The sequence below is a fragment of the Amblyomma mixtum genome, chromosome 1, assembly GCF_055824585.1.
Source record: "Amblyomma mixtum isolate Tamu chromosome 1, ASM5582458v1, whole genome shotgun sequence".
NCBI lineage: Eukaryota > Metazoa > Arthropoda > Arachnida > Ixodida > Ixodidae > Amblyomma > Amblyomma mixtum.
Window position 1 is genome coordinate 67,894,234 of NC_143012.1, and position 16,909 is coordinate 67,911,142.

The window sequence follows — 16,909 nt, forward strand, 5'->3', positions numbered from 1 at the left end:
GGTGACGGGACACCTACTGCCTGTGGCCGGAGCTTATAGCAAAAGCGAAGAGTGTTTTCTGTGAAGGTTTGACGAAGTGCGTGTGTCAGTCTGGACCCTTAGCAAGTCATACGAGATGCGACATGCAAAAGTGGTCCACCAGTCGCTTCAGCAGAAAGGAGTGCGGATGTTTTTTACGTTACTTCAATCTAGAACTGCCCATGCAAATATTTCAACTCGTCTCTTGCCTAAACAGCATAGTAAAGAAGCTAAAGCAACAAAACTGCTGTTTCCATGCTGTATATTGATTCCGCACTCGTGCTAGAGGTGGGAAATATGTAGCAGTTATTGGCGGAGTTACAGCCTATGAAGCACGTGCAGCTTCATGTAACTGCAGGTTAGGGTATGCGCCTTACTTGGTATTGACTTTGTGACCAGACATAGCCATTTGTCAACTAAAAGAAATTTTCTTGCTATAGGATTCTGCAGCATTATGTATGCTTCTGGACACTGAATACCGGGTGCGTCACCTCTCTTGAAAGCACTCAGATTTGTGTACTTATCAGTACGTTTGAGATGAGAAAATTTTATCAGCTTCTTTTCTTTATTTTATAATTAGCTACACAGCATGTTGCAAAAAAAATGTTTTAAGGAAAAGTATTTCAGTTTAGAGTAGAACAGTTCAACAAAGTTGTTTTGGGCATTCTGGTAACTTCAAGATGGTATTTGATGGTTGCATACAGACGCGCAAGTCAAACCTCAAAGGGCATCAAACTTAACAGTACCGCTGAGCTTATCCTTTCGTGCTTTTTATGTGTGTGTAGATCACGTGGGGAAGTTCAGTATTGGATGTTGGATTTCATAGTTCTGCTACAACTTTTATCTTCCTTTCTACACATGAAACATGACTGAACTTGATTACATTCCCCAAGCAAATACCTGACGCCTTACAAGCGTTCCTTACTGTGCACAGTTGTCCCATTGCATTATATCCACTCATGTGCAGCACACTGTTGTGTTGCTCTTGGTCTCCAAATGTGACTCTCAGCAATATGATGGAATCATAGTCCATCCAGATGGTCTTTGTGGTAGTGCAAATTTCAAAACAGATTGAAGAAGAATGAAGAGTGTGATACTTCGTCATGCATCATGCAATGCTGGTGCTAATCAGGCAACATGTGTGGTATATATACTTCGCACATTTGAGATTCATTGGATTTGTTCTGGAGCCATACTGGGAATTAATTAATCGATCTGTGATTTGTCACTGAAATTGAGAGAGGGCACTAATTTCTGAACTTTTGACACCAACTGTGAATTCAAAACTGTCTTTTCATGTAGGCTTACATGGCTTTTTTACGTGTATGTAAATTTATGCTAATGACTTTGGAAATTGCTTTGGAAATGGTTTTAGAAATTGCCTCGTAACATTCCTGTTACAGCTCACAATTCGCTTTCTGCACGTCATGTTTGATTGAACCTGATTATATCCCCAAGCTTGTTTGTTGCACCTAACAGACACTGTTGCCCTTTCAGAGTTATTCCATTGATTGACTCCTTTCGAGTGCAAGCAACAAATGGTTGTGTTGCTTCTGATTTCGAAATATGGCTGTCTGCATGACGGGCGACAACATAAATGCTCTGGATGGCTTTCATCATGCATCTATAAGATATCTGTAACTTTCAGAATTGGTTAAAGGAAGAACTGAAGGATGCTGTAAGAGTCGTTAGAAGCTTGTTTTTTACATTATTTTATAATGAACTTGCAATGTTGACAAGTTCTTGCTCAGTGTGCATGTTGTCATGTACAGGTCCCTGCAGTTTCGAAGGGAACCATTTTGCACTAAAAGATAATTTTTTGGTTATTTGTTTGCTGAAGTTGAAAATGATTAATGGGTACTTACGCCAAGACGAAAATTATAAAACAGCAAAACGTGAGCTTATTGCTCATTATTGAGAAGTAATCATTAACTGAATGCTCGAACTTTGTTTGCTTTCACCCTAAATGGGCCTTTACAGTCTCGACAAGTTGCTACTAAGCAAGCAAACGCACACATGGCCACACGCAGCCTCACTGAGCTTGCTCAGTGTGCACATAAGCACGCACAGCTTCGGCAAGCCCCCTCTCAGCACGCAGATGTCCACGCACAGAGAGTTGTCCACGAGAGTCCACGATTTTTTACACACAAAGAGTGTGCGTGTACGTCTTTCAGCTCACAGTACGCGATCATGTACACACAGGACGCACAGAATGCGTACAGGTAATGCACAATTTCTGCGCATTCGTGTGCAAAATGAACGTGATCGTACAAAAATCACTGTTCTCGTGCAAACTCACGCAGAGTTTTTTCAATAGGGTACTATGGCTTTTGCACACTGCGATCGTGCCAAAGTCGTCTGCACCGTGGTCTGCACACACACGAACAGCGTTTTCGGATAATAGAACTCTATGGATAATAGAGCTCATTGGTTTTCAGAATGAAACAACTTAGTAGTGACAATCCGTGTTAAAAAAAAAAATTACGACTGTTCCGCACCAAGTAGCTCACCGGCCCATGATGCTTTGAGCGTCCATGGTGGCTGAAGTGGTCTTGAGGGGGCTCTACGCAAACTCCCATAAACAGGGTGCCAGCTTTCCCTGTATGTTATGGTAAGCTATTGACATAGAGTTAATATATTTGCGCCCCGCGCGCAGACGACTTTGGCGCGAACGTAGTGTGCAGAAGCCATAGTAGCGAAAATGCAACACACGACGCCAAAACAAGGTTTCTCTTTTTCAAAATGCCATTGGAACCTTTTAAAGTGTATAAACAACAACTTGTTTTTTTTAAACAACATATTTTTTTTTTAAAAAAGTGCGCCTGTTAAACACGAAATATTAATTTCTGTGGTGTGCAATATTTGGCCAATAAGCCATCACTTATTATGGGCAAACTTTGCATTTACATGCTTTTCTGCTCGTTTGTTGCAATTTATAGACATGATATTGAATGTTAGAGCATCCTTAATTATCGAACAGCGTTTATGCATTATTTTTTGGCCAAAATTGTCCTGCAGTCGTTAGCGGTAGCGCAACAGGGCTGATGCTTAGAGCGACCATGCTGGCTGAAGTGGTCTTAAGCTCCAGATAGGCGGGGCGCCAGCTTTCTCTCTAGGTAATAGTACGAATGCTGCTTCCGAGAAAAGCCGTCAAATCGCGCGCCTCGCGCGCAGACGACTTTGACGTCTTTGACGCGACGTAGTCTCCAAAACCCATAGTAGCGAAAACACAACACCAAACGACGCCAATAAAAGGTTTCTCTTTCTCGAAATGTCATTGAAAAACCTCTAAAAGTGTTTTGAGCAACAGTAATTTTTTAAAAAATATTTCTTTTTAAAAGTGCGCCTGTTAAGCACAAAATATTAGTTTCTGTAGGAGTGCAAGCTATCTTTTATTTTGGGCGAACTTTGCATTTACATGCTTTCCTGCTCGTTTGTTGCAATTTATAGACACGATACTGAATGTTAGGGCATTCCTAATTATCAAACAGCATTTATTTTTGCATTATTTTTGGCCAAAAGTTCTCAAGGATCTATGAATGTAAAGTAGAGAACGAACAATTCTGCATATAAGAGAATTAACTTTGGAGGAAGGAAAATTTTTTTCCTTCCTCCATGGAATTAACCCATCATGGTATCGTACATACCCTTAAGGGGAAGCTTTGGTGTCCCCTCCAGTTTTTAAACTCATTTACATGAGCCCGTAGACCTGTTTCAAGGCAAAAAAATGGACACACAAAAATTTCATTTGTGTATACCCCGTACGTGTTGTCCTTATAAATTTGCCTACGACTGCTAAATAAATTTAAATCTGCCAACGACGTCAAATGTCAGTATAGGCCACGCGAGGCAGGAAAAAAATCTGATATGGCTGCTGCGTCATTGTTTTAATTTACTACAGCGCTAAAATCAGCCTGCCTCCAGAGCAAAAACGAGTGAAGAAACGAAACCGAAACTGAAGCATGTCAGAAAAGCACCGTGACCCTCTCTATGCGTCTTAAAATGTTGCACAGGGGATTTCTACTCCTACGTCCATTTGCTGGCTAGTAATGAAAGAAACTGCAGTATTCGTTTCAGCTATTCATTTCAGGAAACTAACGGAGGATTTCGCTGCTTATGTGAATGCCGCATGCGCGCGACCTACCCATTTTCTTATTTCTCTCCCTTACTGGAGTTCCATTTTTTTGAAACAAGGCCTTTAAATGCAGCCAGGGTTTCGAACTCTAGCAGCTGCAATACTCCGAAATACAGCGTACTCCGAACCAAACCTGCAGCCAATTTCTAAAGTTAGATCAAGCGGAATCTAGCAGATTGCGGCGCCACCTATGAGTTAAATAAACAAGCTATAAAACCTGTAGTTGAATTGATGTTACGAACAATACAAATTTGAGCAGTTTATATGAAGCCCGCAGGTAGCGCGACAACTGATTAATTTCCAAATTTTGACCTGATTGGAGGAAAATATTTTGACACATAGTCCAATTGAGAGTTTTACCACTATTAGTATCAGGGATCGAGTGGCTGTGCGAGAGTGAGAGCAAAGATTGTAGCGAGAAAGCGAGACGCATTGGAGGGGAGACTGGTGGGGGCGCTGCGTATCCCACCATGCAACGCGTGGTGGTGGGGTTCTGCGTGATTATTATGAAGCTTGTGAATCATGGCTGTGATCCAACAGGAGGCTGCTCCGCTGTGCCGCCGCGGGCTGTTGTTTCTCGTTCGTCCGTCGCGCAGCTGAGTCGCGTGCGCCTGCCAAGTTTTTGCTAATCTCGTGCGTGCGTCCCCCCATTGTTTGCGTGCGAACTGCGGCGGCGACGAGAGGAGCATCGTCTGCTATTGTAGTACGCTTCGGTCCGCGATCGTCGTCTGCACCTGGATCGTGGTGCTGGAAGAAACTCGCCAACGCAAGGCGTGGGAGCGCTTATAGTGGTCGGGTAAACATGTTTCCGGCCGGTCCGTGCGTTTTTTGTGCGGTCACACCAACGTGCTTCACATTTCTAAACGGCGTGGTGTACAGCCGACCGTCGAAGTCGACGTGCTGCAGTGTGTGCCATAAACAGCGAGTGTGCTCGTTGATGTGTTTTTAGCGCCGTCGTCGAAAAGGAACTAGCCTTAGCGCAACGTTGGGCATCAGCGGAAGCGGCATTGGAAAGAAACAAAACTTGGTGCGGGCGCAGAATCAGCGGTCGCAGGATATTTTGTTTCCTTCGTGCTTCCTCGCTTCTTTTTTAGTGCTTTTGTGTCAGTAGTGTTCCGCTCGCAATTTTTTTTTTTCTTAAGCGACGACGGCTCGACCGACTTGCTTCGACGATGGCCTTCGTCGTGAACAAGTTTGCGCGCCGCCTCTCGAAGTCAGGTAAGTTTTCGTCTTTTCATTTTTTTCCCTCCCACCTGTACATTCATTTCAGCGCAGCTCGCGTTATTGCTAAAACGCATATCTGAAAGCTGCATAAATTGAACGTGTCACGCGCGTCTCCCTCTTTTCGAGTTTGCCGCGGGGTGCAATTGTCGCAGTAGATCCTTTGCGTGCGAGGCTCGCGGTGATAATGTGCTTTCCTTTTGCTTTGCGCGAGAAAATAAAGAAGGAAACTGTGCTGGCCGTATCAGAGGTGGCGAAGCCAGGTTTTCCGTACGGAGGCACTGTTCTCGCATAGATAACTACGTTTGTCCAGCGCGGAATTGTACAGTCGCTGCGGACCTGTATTCGCTGCATGTGCTTCACAGCACATTAGTTCCCACTCAGCGTCAATTAAGTCCATCCGTCCGCCCGCCCGCCCGCTCGCTCGTCCGTCCGCCCGTCTTCTCGTTGCGTGGTTGGGTAAGTCTTTAAAACGTGCAGAAGACCTTCACGCAACACATTTCGGGCCCGGAGGTTGCGCGAACTCCTTCCTGTCATTGCGCTACTGGCGCCTAGACCGAAGCTATGCACGAACCATTCATCGCGTCGCGATACAACGCACGCTGTCGTAAGTTATTTCTTTTCATCGCATATGATCAGAGCTCGAGCGCTACGCAGCATATTCCGGGTCTATGCGGACGTGTAGTACGTGATGCACTCGAGCGTTGCATGCTGTGATTAAGAGTGCTACGAACCATGCAGACGATCGACAGGGCGATGTCGTCTGCAAACGGGCTTTGTACTCCGATGCAGATGCGTATGCACCGTCGTCTGCTTAGCTGGTCAAGCGTTGCAGGCGGCAGACTGTGTGACACGTGGGGTGAAAGCCAATTATAGTCGTTTGCGAGCGGCATTTCAGTGCTAATGAATTATTGCACAATGGTGTGTGTGCTTCAAGGCTGAGCTACAGGTGTACGACCCCCCAAGGCACTGCGTTCCTCACCTGCTTGACGTCAGGTGTCATTTCGACAACTTTCACTTTTTGGATTTGTTGCATAACAGGCATCGAGGTCGGTTTGTGAACTGAGTACACCATTCCGTTAGCGATACAGTGCTTTTTGTGGTTTGATGCTCAAAGCACGAAAAAAAACAAGCTGGTGTAGTAAACGTTGCATTAAAGTGTTACAGAATTAGGCTGCAGTTGCTGTATGTAACTCAGCTGCAGGTGGCCATTGCATGGGCCATTGCATGGGCATGGCCCTGTGTATTAACTATAGCCGCCTCCCACTGCATTGTTCTTAGTATGCACTGTGTGCAAATGTCGCTAGGATGGGCTGCTTGTTGTCAACCCACTTGTCAGGTTATCTCAAGGTGAGCTGCGAGGTGAAGCGCCGGGTCGTCTTTGCTCACATCAGCCTCGCAGATTATGCAGCCGCTGTTTTTCTGGGGTGTATGTGACAGCTAGCACTTGATTGTAGTGCTGCGAATCGTCTGACAGCAGCACTTGTACAAGTTGCTAAATATATCTCGTACCTGAGTGCCTCTTGAGAAGCCACGAAGGCTCTTTTGCAAAAAACATATTCACTCGTTTTGCTGCCAAGGCACTGAATACATTTCCATAGGGACATCTCTGGAACTTTTTCTGCACACAGCATTATTTCATGGCTTATAAAGCTACCACTGTTTAATCTGATATTGCAATCTACAGTAATAAGGCAGTAATTACTCATTGACATCCACCCGAGCGCAACTATATGGCTACAAAGGAAAGCTGTATAGCTTTCCTTTGTAGCCATATAGCTGCGCTCGGGTGGATGTCAATGAGTAATTACTACCTTATTACAAATCTACTCCACCTTGGGGGATTCCCCTAAACATCTGACCAATCTACAGTAGTAAGTAGAACATGTGGCAATTCATATTTACCACATGCATGGACATTCAAATTGTGTACATGGCGCATACAGCTTGTTTATCACAGTGTAGAAGCAATGAAACTAGTAAGCCGAAAGGTAATATTCATGGCAAAAGCTTTATTTGATTATAGCGTCCCAGTAAGAAAAAAACCAATTAACTCCAATTGGGAAATTTCCAATTGCTACCAGTCGCGATTTCCAGTCATAAATTACTGCACAATTGGACCAGTCGGACCATTTGGGCCGACTGGATTGTAACCAGCAGCCCCAAGTTAGGTTCCATCCAGGCAGTTATTGCATCGAGGAAAGTTTCACAAAATATACACCCCAATTAAGCTGTGTGAAGTACATAATGTGCAACAGTACACAAGGTGCAGAAGGAAAAGGACTGCATGCTGGGAGACGTTCTACATTGTATGAAGTTTTTATAAAGGAATCGAAATTATGTCAACTGTACATGCTTTTTTGGAAATCCAACACATATCCATATGTAGACTTTTTCTCTTGCTATCCCATATGTGGGACTCTCATAATGGGGCTAGTGGTGCTTACTACTTAAATGCAGTTGATTAATTCATTTTTGACTGCAGAGATAGCACAAATGATGTATACAATTCAGCTGATTAAGCTGAGGATAGTTCATTATAACTTAATTAGTTTTGCCCCATTTGTCAAATATGCAGGTGTTCATATGAATATAATGGGTACAGTTGGTAAAACCATTTGGACGTAGTTGATAAGATCACTTGGCGAAGACTGATCCAATTGAGTATCCAATTGAAATGTGAGCTACCAATTAGATTAATGCTACGTACAACTGGCACTCTATTTGGACTGTCTAATTGAGCAACAATTCCAATTGGAACCAGTTGCAAACTCAATTGGTCCAGTTGGGAGCCATTGGAACACCGTTCTGTTTGGAATCAGTTCAGTCCCAGTGAAACCAGTTGGAAACCCAGTTGGTTCCAGTTGTTTTTTTTTTGACTGGGACGGCTTTATACTCTTCTTTGTTTTTCGGTTCCACAAGCTATAAGCCATTGCTAGCGCATGATAGCTACCACAAAATATGAGCATATGTGCTAGCATTTTAGTCTTATTTGGTTGCTAGTTTGCCAGCTTGTCAATATTTCTTACTAATTTGTTTATGTTTATTTGCGTGGTTTTACTGCCATGGAGAGACATGGGAGAGGTGTTTGCCCTGCGGTGGGTGCAGTCAGGATGATGGTGATGATGATGATGACTGCTATTTAGTGAGACCATTGCCTATTATATGTTGTGCAAGCAGAGACTAATTGTGAAGATTAGGAATTAGCAGTGTCAGTACAGCAAGACGATGACTGCTATTTAGTGAGACCATTGCCTATTATATGTTGTGCAAGCAGAGACTAATTGGGAAGATTTGGAATTCGCAGTGTCAGTACAGCAAAAACATTGATAGAATACTTTAATTGCTTTTGTGAAGAACAGTATTGCAGTTCAAAAATAGGCTGGAAAGAGGCAAACTGAAAAAATTTGACTGTGCATTGGAATGTGCAGGAGAGTTTTCACTGTGAGAGGAAAGAAGTCGAAAGTGTTTTGTGTGTCATGGAGAGGGAGAGAGAGAGAAAGTAACATCATTAAAGAGCGATGTCATAGCTGTGTTTTTGCAACTAGGGGCATTGAGCAACTGAAAGGACCTTTCCGGGGGTACTTGACTCTGCTAGACATACACAGAAAATGCCTTAAAAGGCACCATTGTGAATGTAACATGAATTGCAATGAAAAGCCGGTGCGGATTATATTGAATTTTTGCAAAAGGGCTGTAATGAAGTAATAAAAGCAATAGAAACTATTATAACTGAAATTTGTATAAGGGATTGATGGCTTTTGGAGGTGGAGTTGAGTTGAATAATATCTGGCAAGGCTTGCCTTTTCTGTATGTTGTACGCAAGGTCAAGGAGAAAACACTTGGAAAGGTGCATGCACCAGTGGGTGGTATTGTTTACGAGTGAGATGGAAAGACATACAGGAGAGGGGTCTCTTAGTCATGGCTCTAATTCTTCCCAGGAGAATGAAGCTTGCCAGCACGTCAGGATGTCTGTTTGGGGTGATCAGAAAGGCACAGAGTGCTGCAAAAAGAATTGGAGATGCATTTTTCAGCAATGCTTAGGAGTTGGCCATTTAGTTAAGCAAGCACTGAAATGGTTTGTCTTGGGGTAGTTCTTTCTCTACATTTTCTTCGCAGTTTGTGTCTGGCATACTCATTTTTATTGATGCTTTTCTCTGTTCTTCTTATACTTTTGAGAAATATGTGCCTTTGATTTGTCGTTGAAGTTCTGCTGTCTAACGTTTTCTTGAGTAGTCAAGTTTGCATTAAATCCACTCGGCTGGACATTGCTAGTAGACAGTCATTATCATTCTTTAATGATTAATGAACTTTCACATGCCCAAGCTGCAGTGTGGGCTGAGAGGCATGCTGTAGTAGAGAGTTCCAAAGTAATTTCAAGGTTCGGATGTTCTTTAAAGTGTATTGGAATCAGTAAATGGGCATTTTTGCGTTTAACCTCCATCAAAATGCAGCCCCCACAGCCAAAACCACATAGCCATTTAGCTACCATGGTGTTTTTTTTCTTTTTTCAAAAAATGTCAAGTGATGTGAATCCCTGCGACAAAATATCCTCTTGCTATTGCAGTGTGCTACCTGGACCTTAGTTGCACTTGGCTATTTCACTGGTTCTAGGAGCAGGTGCCCTTTAGGAAGGGGGAAGGGGAAGTACAATTATTACCCTCCCTCTTTTCCACCATATGAGGGTGCAAAGTTTGGAAGTATTTGCAGCGTGGAACATTTTTTGTAGCGATAATTGCGTGTGAAGTCCAGTGTCATTTACTGAAACCAAGGAAACTTGGTAGAATCTTTAGTAGCCATGAAGACGTCAATGAAATCCAAGTAAAACCACAGCTTAGCGCAGTATAAGGTGGTCGTTTGCGATAAAACTCCCACACTTTGTGCCATCTACAGATGTGAAGTGACAGTCATAGCAAAATACTCCTTTTCCTCTTCCCTTATTTTTAGGAAGTTGCCTGCTCCAAGATCCACATGGGCAGGTGCACCTTGGTCACGTGATCACACAGGGCACATTCTGTTAGCGTGTGCTACCCACCTAGTCTGGACTACTTTATCTCTAGCAAGCAGGTGAAATTTTGGCTTACAACATGCTAAGGCAGCTACGGCGAAGCCAATGTTGTTAACACCAGAGAAAGTCCTACACATTGTTCTTTGCAACATCGTCGCCATGTGCTACATGGCTTGAGACGTGAAGGGATAGCATTCTCCATGGATAGCCTGTCAAACGGCCATCGTGTTGGTGGGCCAGGACCAAGGGGAAAGCATGCATGCTTACCTGATGTACTTATCACCACCTGCTCTGATGTGCACATAGTGGGTGGTCACAGTCACTGTGTTAGCTCGTTGGGTAATTGGTCAGAACCGTGGTCAACAGACATGGATAGCTTAATGAGATGTGCTTGGTGGGCTAGTTGTGTGAACACCGCGAAGAGTGAGCGCTCAAAACTCAGGGCAGTTGCTGGTTTTTTTGTTGTCGACGGTAGCACGACAACCTAAGATGGCTTCCAATGCCGCCGCAGCAGCCGCCATTGCTGGGGAACCGATGTGCCCCATGGAACCTGTTTTTTGGCCACATGGGATTCTTGCACTGACATTGTACATCACACGGGCATTTTTTCATTTCGCCTCCGGCTAACTGCGGATGGGACCGCGTTCGCCATTTCCTGCAGCAACTGAAGACTGGTGCCCACAGCCCCGTGGAGTTTTTTGTGGTTACTTTTGCTGCACTCAATTTAAAGTCAGGGTGATTTTTGGAAACTGTTGAACCCAATGATGGGATACAGCATTGAACAGTGTTTACAAGCTTGTAGAAGGGACAGGGTGCGATCGCTTTCAGGGGGGTTAATCGCCGCATGATGGTGCAAAAAGAAACAAACAACAAATTAGTGGTTTTTAAGAAAAGGAAATGATGCAGTAACCATCTCACTTCTGGGTGGGCACCTCAACAAGGAAAGAAGATGGGAGTGAAGGAAGAAAAATTGGCAGTGGTTTAGCTCTGGTCAAACCTGGAGGATTGCGAAAGTAACGAGGAGAGAGAGAGAGGCGATGGAGAGCGCGCGGCAGCGGCGGCGGCCCCGGCACGCTAGTTATGCGCCGCTACTGTGCATGCGCAACTGGCGAACGCGGCGGCGGCACCTCTGAGTCACCCGCGCAGCGACGGCGCGCCAGCTGTGCGACTTCACTGCTTCTCGCGCATGTGCAGTATGGCCTTTCCTCAGCTAAACGAAATGGCTCGGAGACTAGCGTAGTGTTACTTTCGCAACAAAAGAGTTGCCGCACGGGAGGGCACAGGCATAATTTCCGACGACCTAGGGATCATATCGTACAGCACACGGACGCCTTTTGCGTTTCGCTTCCATCGAAACGCTGCCGCCGCGGCCCGTGTGCTGTGCCATGCCCCACGTGGTCGAAATTATTCCGGAGCCCTCCACTACGGCAACTCTTTCATGGTGCTGCATGCAAATGTTTGAGGCACCATTTGCATCCCGTTCAATATTTACATTTGCGTCAAGTCTTTTCGTCCACTACCGCGCGTGCCTCGCTGCGGAAAGTGTGGCGGGCAAAAAATAGTAAAGGAATGCACCACCTCAATCACGTGGAGGCGGTTTTGTTTTCATCGAACCCTTCGTGGCAAAGCTTCAACAACGTCACGTGGCGCTCGCTTGTGCGGTTTTATTTTTTTTCTTCCTCTCTGTCTGTAGACGTGGCACGTGTGGCCGGACGGGTCCTTTGAGTGCCGCTCGAGTGTCTTGTCGACATCCGCTGCGAAGGCGGGTGGCGTGGACGTGGGCAGCGTTCAATTGACCTTCAAGTACCGTCTTACGTCTCTCTTTAGGTCAGGTCACATGACGGCACTTGGCTGCCACAAATAGTGCTTCGCTTCGCAATAGGTAGAGGCTAATAGAAACCTGTAGCAAAGCGGAGACGTACTGGCGTTGGCGTACACTGGTTTTTACCGGGGGCCTCCCGCGCATGCGCAGTGGCCTCGCCCCTTCTACCGCGCACGCGTGGTTTCGGCCAATCAGTTGCGGTTTCCGAACCACTAGGAAAGCGGGGAGGGAGCGTATAACAAATACATTTAAACCTTTCGCGCGACCTCCGCGACTCGCCAATGTGAATCCGCTGTAAGAGTCGTTCTCGAAAAAAAAAAATGATATTACCGTTACTAACGGTCGGTTACAAGTCTGTGCTCGCAATCATGCGCCTATCGGTAATAGTTAAATAAAATTGAGTTAATCACTTTACTAGATAACACGATTCTCCTGTTTTTTGACGTCCGCCAGCACTAGTATTACTAAGCCGCAGAAGGCTGCTCTTTACCACATGAGTCCCATTTTTTTAAATTAATGCCGGGCTTCCCTGAAACACTTCGTATTTGTCTCCGCTGCGCTAAATGCCTCTAGTGTTGAAATATTGATTGTACGAAGTGTAAGTGGCTGCCCTATTTTCGATCCACATCCTTGCTAACCGTGGTGACAGCCGTTGTGGTGACGCCTCTCGATAGTCAGCCGTTACTCTGCGGACCTATACGGTCGAATACAACTTAACACTGCAGTGAAGGTTTTCCCGCATCCAGGACCGCCACTCAGAATTCCTCCGCGACAAAAAAAATAGTCCCGTTGTGAAGCTTTTCTTGCTTTCTTCCTACCATAGTCCTAAAAGCATTGAAGGACTATTTTGCTGCTCGAACAAGATGCTAACCACCAGACAAAGTTAGAAGCTCAAGAATTTTGATGCCTCTGGCTTGCTTGATATGTAAAAAATTAAAAAGCTAATTTCGTTTCCTGTTGTGACTGTTCAGCGGATTAATACAGGACATCGCGGTCCGCGGTCCACTGTATACCAACTGCTGTTTTTTGAAGTTGTGTTCTGTACTATAATGCAGGTCGTACTGTTCAGATCACTTGACTGAAACAGCGAGGTACCATGACGGCCGCTGCAGACAGCATTTCTGCAACGTTGTTTAAGTTCAGCGTCCGTAGAAGTACAAAAATGACTCATTGACTAGGTTTCAACGCATGTTGAATCGGTGAGCCGTTAATTTTGTGTATATTTGCGTGCAAGCACCACTGTGGCATCGAAAGCGGTTAGCACAACCACCTATCACATGCTTTAATCCATGGGCAGAGGGTTATGTTAGCACCGCTGAAAACGCGGATATAAGCCTGCTACGGCTGAGAAACGTATAGGCTGTTCAAGCTGTCCGGCGGAAGTTGTTCTTCGGAAGGAGTAACACCTAGAAGCGGATTGTACGAGCGAATCGTGCGCGGGACGACTTTATCGACAACCGATTTAGGGCTACTGGAGTGTGAGTATACCTCTCCTATAGATCACCTCTAGTTAACTCTGTGCTTCGCCAGTGTTCCTATCCACGTCTCCTGACCTGACCCTCTTCCGCCCTTGACAGAGCGTCCCTTCCCTTGTCCACTCTTCCATCCTTACAGGCCATCTGCTGTGTGCGTTACAATTCAGCGTAATCCCGTTTCCTCATCTTCATTTCAACCATTGTACACTCTGAATACGAATGCGCCTAAATGGGAGTAAAAAGTACGCACAAATACGACTATATGGGAGTAAAAAGGGTGTAAAAGCAGGAATGCGCCTATGTGGGAGTAAGCTGTTTAGTGTACTCCCTTTTATACAAGGGATATATGTACAATTTTACACAATTGGATTTGAAATTAGTCTCCATTTCCCACGCCATTCTGTTCAAACTAATGCCGTCAGGAGTGCAAAGAACTTCGTGGTAACCGTGTTGAGATCAATGCCGGTGTAGCTGCAGCCTCAGAGATCTGTGTACAAAAATCGGTCTTGGCGTCATCATAATTTTCTTGTTAAAACGGCCGGTGGCGGCGGCACCCATATTTTAGTTTTTAGACCTTTCTATAGATGCGGCACCCGGTTTCAGCGAAAGTAACTGTTTTCGGAATGAGGTCGTGGTAACGTATTGGTACATGCCTACTTCAGTTACCTTTAATTACTTCGGCGTTCTTTTAATTTTCCTTTCCATCGCTCGTTGTGCTGTCCTTAGCCTCGTTTCGATCTTCTTCGTTATCCCAGTTTCCGTCTCGCTGGCCACCATTACTATTATGCATCGTTTATACACTCGCCTTTTGAGAAATATTGACAAATTCGCTGCTCATCGCCTGTTATACTGCGTCTGCATAGTCAAACAAACAGGCTCTCAGCCTACTATTCGGCGTCGTTTCGATTCAGGTCACGCGCGGCTCTGTTGCACGCTCGTTGTGGTGGTGACGCAAACCTTGAGACCCGTTCGATGCAGCCTTGATTGTGAGGAAGATAGAGCCACTTCGTGAATATAGATGGCGTCGCGCGTATCCTGCTTGACTTCGCGAATGGCGGGGAAATCCCCGTGAGGCTTAGGTATCCCGCGCTTGCTCACCTCGTGTACATGGCGTTATAGCCGATGATCGAGGATCCCCGCTTTGTAAATGCAAATTTTAGATCCGACTGAGCGGAAAACGTGGCGGTTGATAACCGGTTTATGGTCAACAAAGCTTTAAGCGGGGCTGGTTGGTGCAGTTGCGCTGAAGCGTTGTCGATAGGAAAGCGAAGGAAATGACGGCCCGAATGCAGCGGGGAAGAGAGATTCGTCCCAGTGTTTGCGTCGTCCCGAGCGCAGTTCTAACATCACGCAATCAGACCAACACTAACGCCATCTGGGCCATTGCTGACCATGAACTTCTCATCCGCCGCATTGACCGCGTGTTCATATTGGCGCTTCTTCCAGTTGTACCACCGTAGATGTTTTTATGCGAAGCATACTACTTTAACTACCACTTCAGCCCTTCACCGTGGTTGTGCGCCTCCAAATCACGTGATACATGACGTCACACCACGTGACACGATGACGTCACGACAGCAGAGAAACGGGGGCCCACCTCGCGCCGTCGCTGTGGTTGTGCGCCTCCGAATCACGTGATACATGACGTCACACCACGTGACACGATGACGTCACGACAGTGGAGAAACGGGGGCCCACCTCGCGCCGTCGCTGTGGTTGTGCGCCTCCAAATCACGTGATACATGACGTCACACCACGTGACACGATGACGTCACGACAGTGGAGAAGCGGGGGCCCACCTCGCGCCGTCGCTGTGGTTGTGCGCCTCCAAATTACGCGACACGATGATGCTTCGCATTCTCCAGGCTTAACCAAGTTAAGCCTCAGCCATTTTTTTTTTGGTGTAGGAGGTTTACAGGTTCGCGGGCTGGCATAAGTGAGAATCGTAGCTAAGGTAGTTTTATTTTTCGTGGCCAAAAATTCGTGACTTATGCCCGTCCACTGCCATTGACTACCCGTTTACCCGTCTTGATCCACTGTAGCCCCTTCAGTCACGAATTTTGATCCCGTCGGAGGAAAATAAAAAGCGCCGTAGCCGTTCGTTAAGCCTAGTGCCGTAAAAACGTTGGTTAAGCCACCCGGTCATTCTCTTTCTTTCTTACGTCACGGATGATGTCAGTTCGCTTTTAAGGCGGAAGCCTTTATTGGCTCATACTGTCGTCCGTCAGCAGAGGGTGTCACACCTTTGGCAGCGTGTTAACTCGGGAACTAACAAACATACGAGAAAACGAATGGTTGCTTTAGATAGAGCAGGAAAAAAAAAGAACCTAGAAGCCACGTTTAATGACTATTGAATAATTAGTTAATTATAGTCGAAATGTAAAAATTGCGTCGATATAGCCACGGGAACGGTGTGACGTCACATCCACCGGAAGTCGTCACGGCATAGTGAAAATTGTCACAGAATGGTCGGGAAAACGTCGGATTTGTGTCAAGTTAGACGGAGAAATGTGTAATTAAGCGTTATTAACACTTAAGATCCCCGAAAGATGAATAGTTTGGGTATCGATATATCCACGGGAACGGTGTGACGTCACATTCACCGGAAGTGGTCACGGCATAGTGTCCTCGGCTTTCGCCTCTCAACACTTTAGTTGCCGAAGTGTCCTCGCAATTTTTTTTTACTGTTCTAAGCCATGCACCACGTGATGGGATCGGAGGGAACCAGAAGCGCTTGTCTCGAGTTCCTCATAATAAGTGCGGTGTGTGAAGTAGTACAGGGTGTTTGCGTCCTCTTTGGCTGTCCGCTCTATAAAGGCATTGGCCGGCCGCCACTACAGCCTGCTGTGCATGCAAACACGCGGTACGCGCCTATCTGCGCCGTTGGCCGGCGGTATTCGGCCTGGAATCGCTGCCGGTCATCTCCCTTTCCGCTCGGGTGAAGGAGAGAGATAGAGAAAGAGAGATGCGAATGAGACTGGAGAGGAAGCGAGGAGGAAGGGATGTGGCCTAATCCTTTGGTGGGATTTGCAGAGGCGGGGGTAGGGAGTGGAGCGGATTATAGACAGGCCGATGCTCGGACCGGATAATGGTGTCTACGGGGGTGAGGGAGAGGGCAGGCATAGCCCTCTGCTTCCATCCTTGCCCCTCCTCGAACCGGGCGCCTGTGCTGTCCGAGATAAGGAGGTCTTTGATAGAAGGGGGCGTGCGTGCCGGACTGCGTGCGTGGG

At 46.0% G+C, this 16,909-nt stretch overlaps 1 protein-coding gene across 3 annotated transcripts in view; it reads left to right on the forward strand.

The window, feature by feature from the left end:
• Positions 1-4,657: 4,657 nt before the first annotated feature.
• Positions 4,658-16,909, forward strand: part of dop (microtubule-associated serine/threonine (MAST) protein kinase dop) — a 384,316-nt gene continuing 372,064 nt past the window's right edge. For 2 of the 3 annotated variants that reach the window (XM_089551572.1, XM_089551581.1), the window contains exon 1: positions 4,659-5,371. The gene's annotated coding sequence lies outside the window, so the exon portion shown is untranslated. Of the gene's footprint in view, positions 5,372-16,909 lie in introns of all 3 variants that reach the window. The other variant, XM_089551564.1, reaches the window with a different exon arrangement.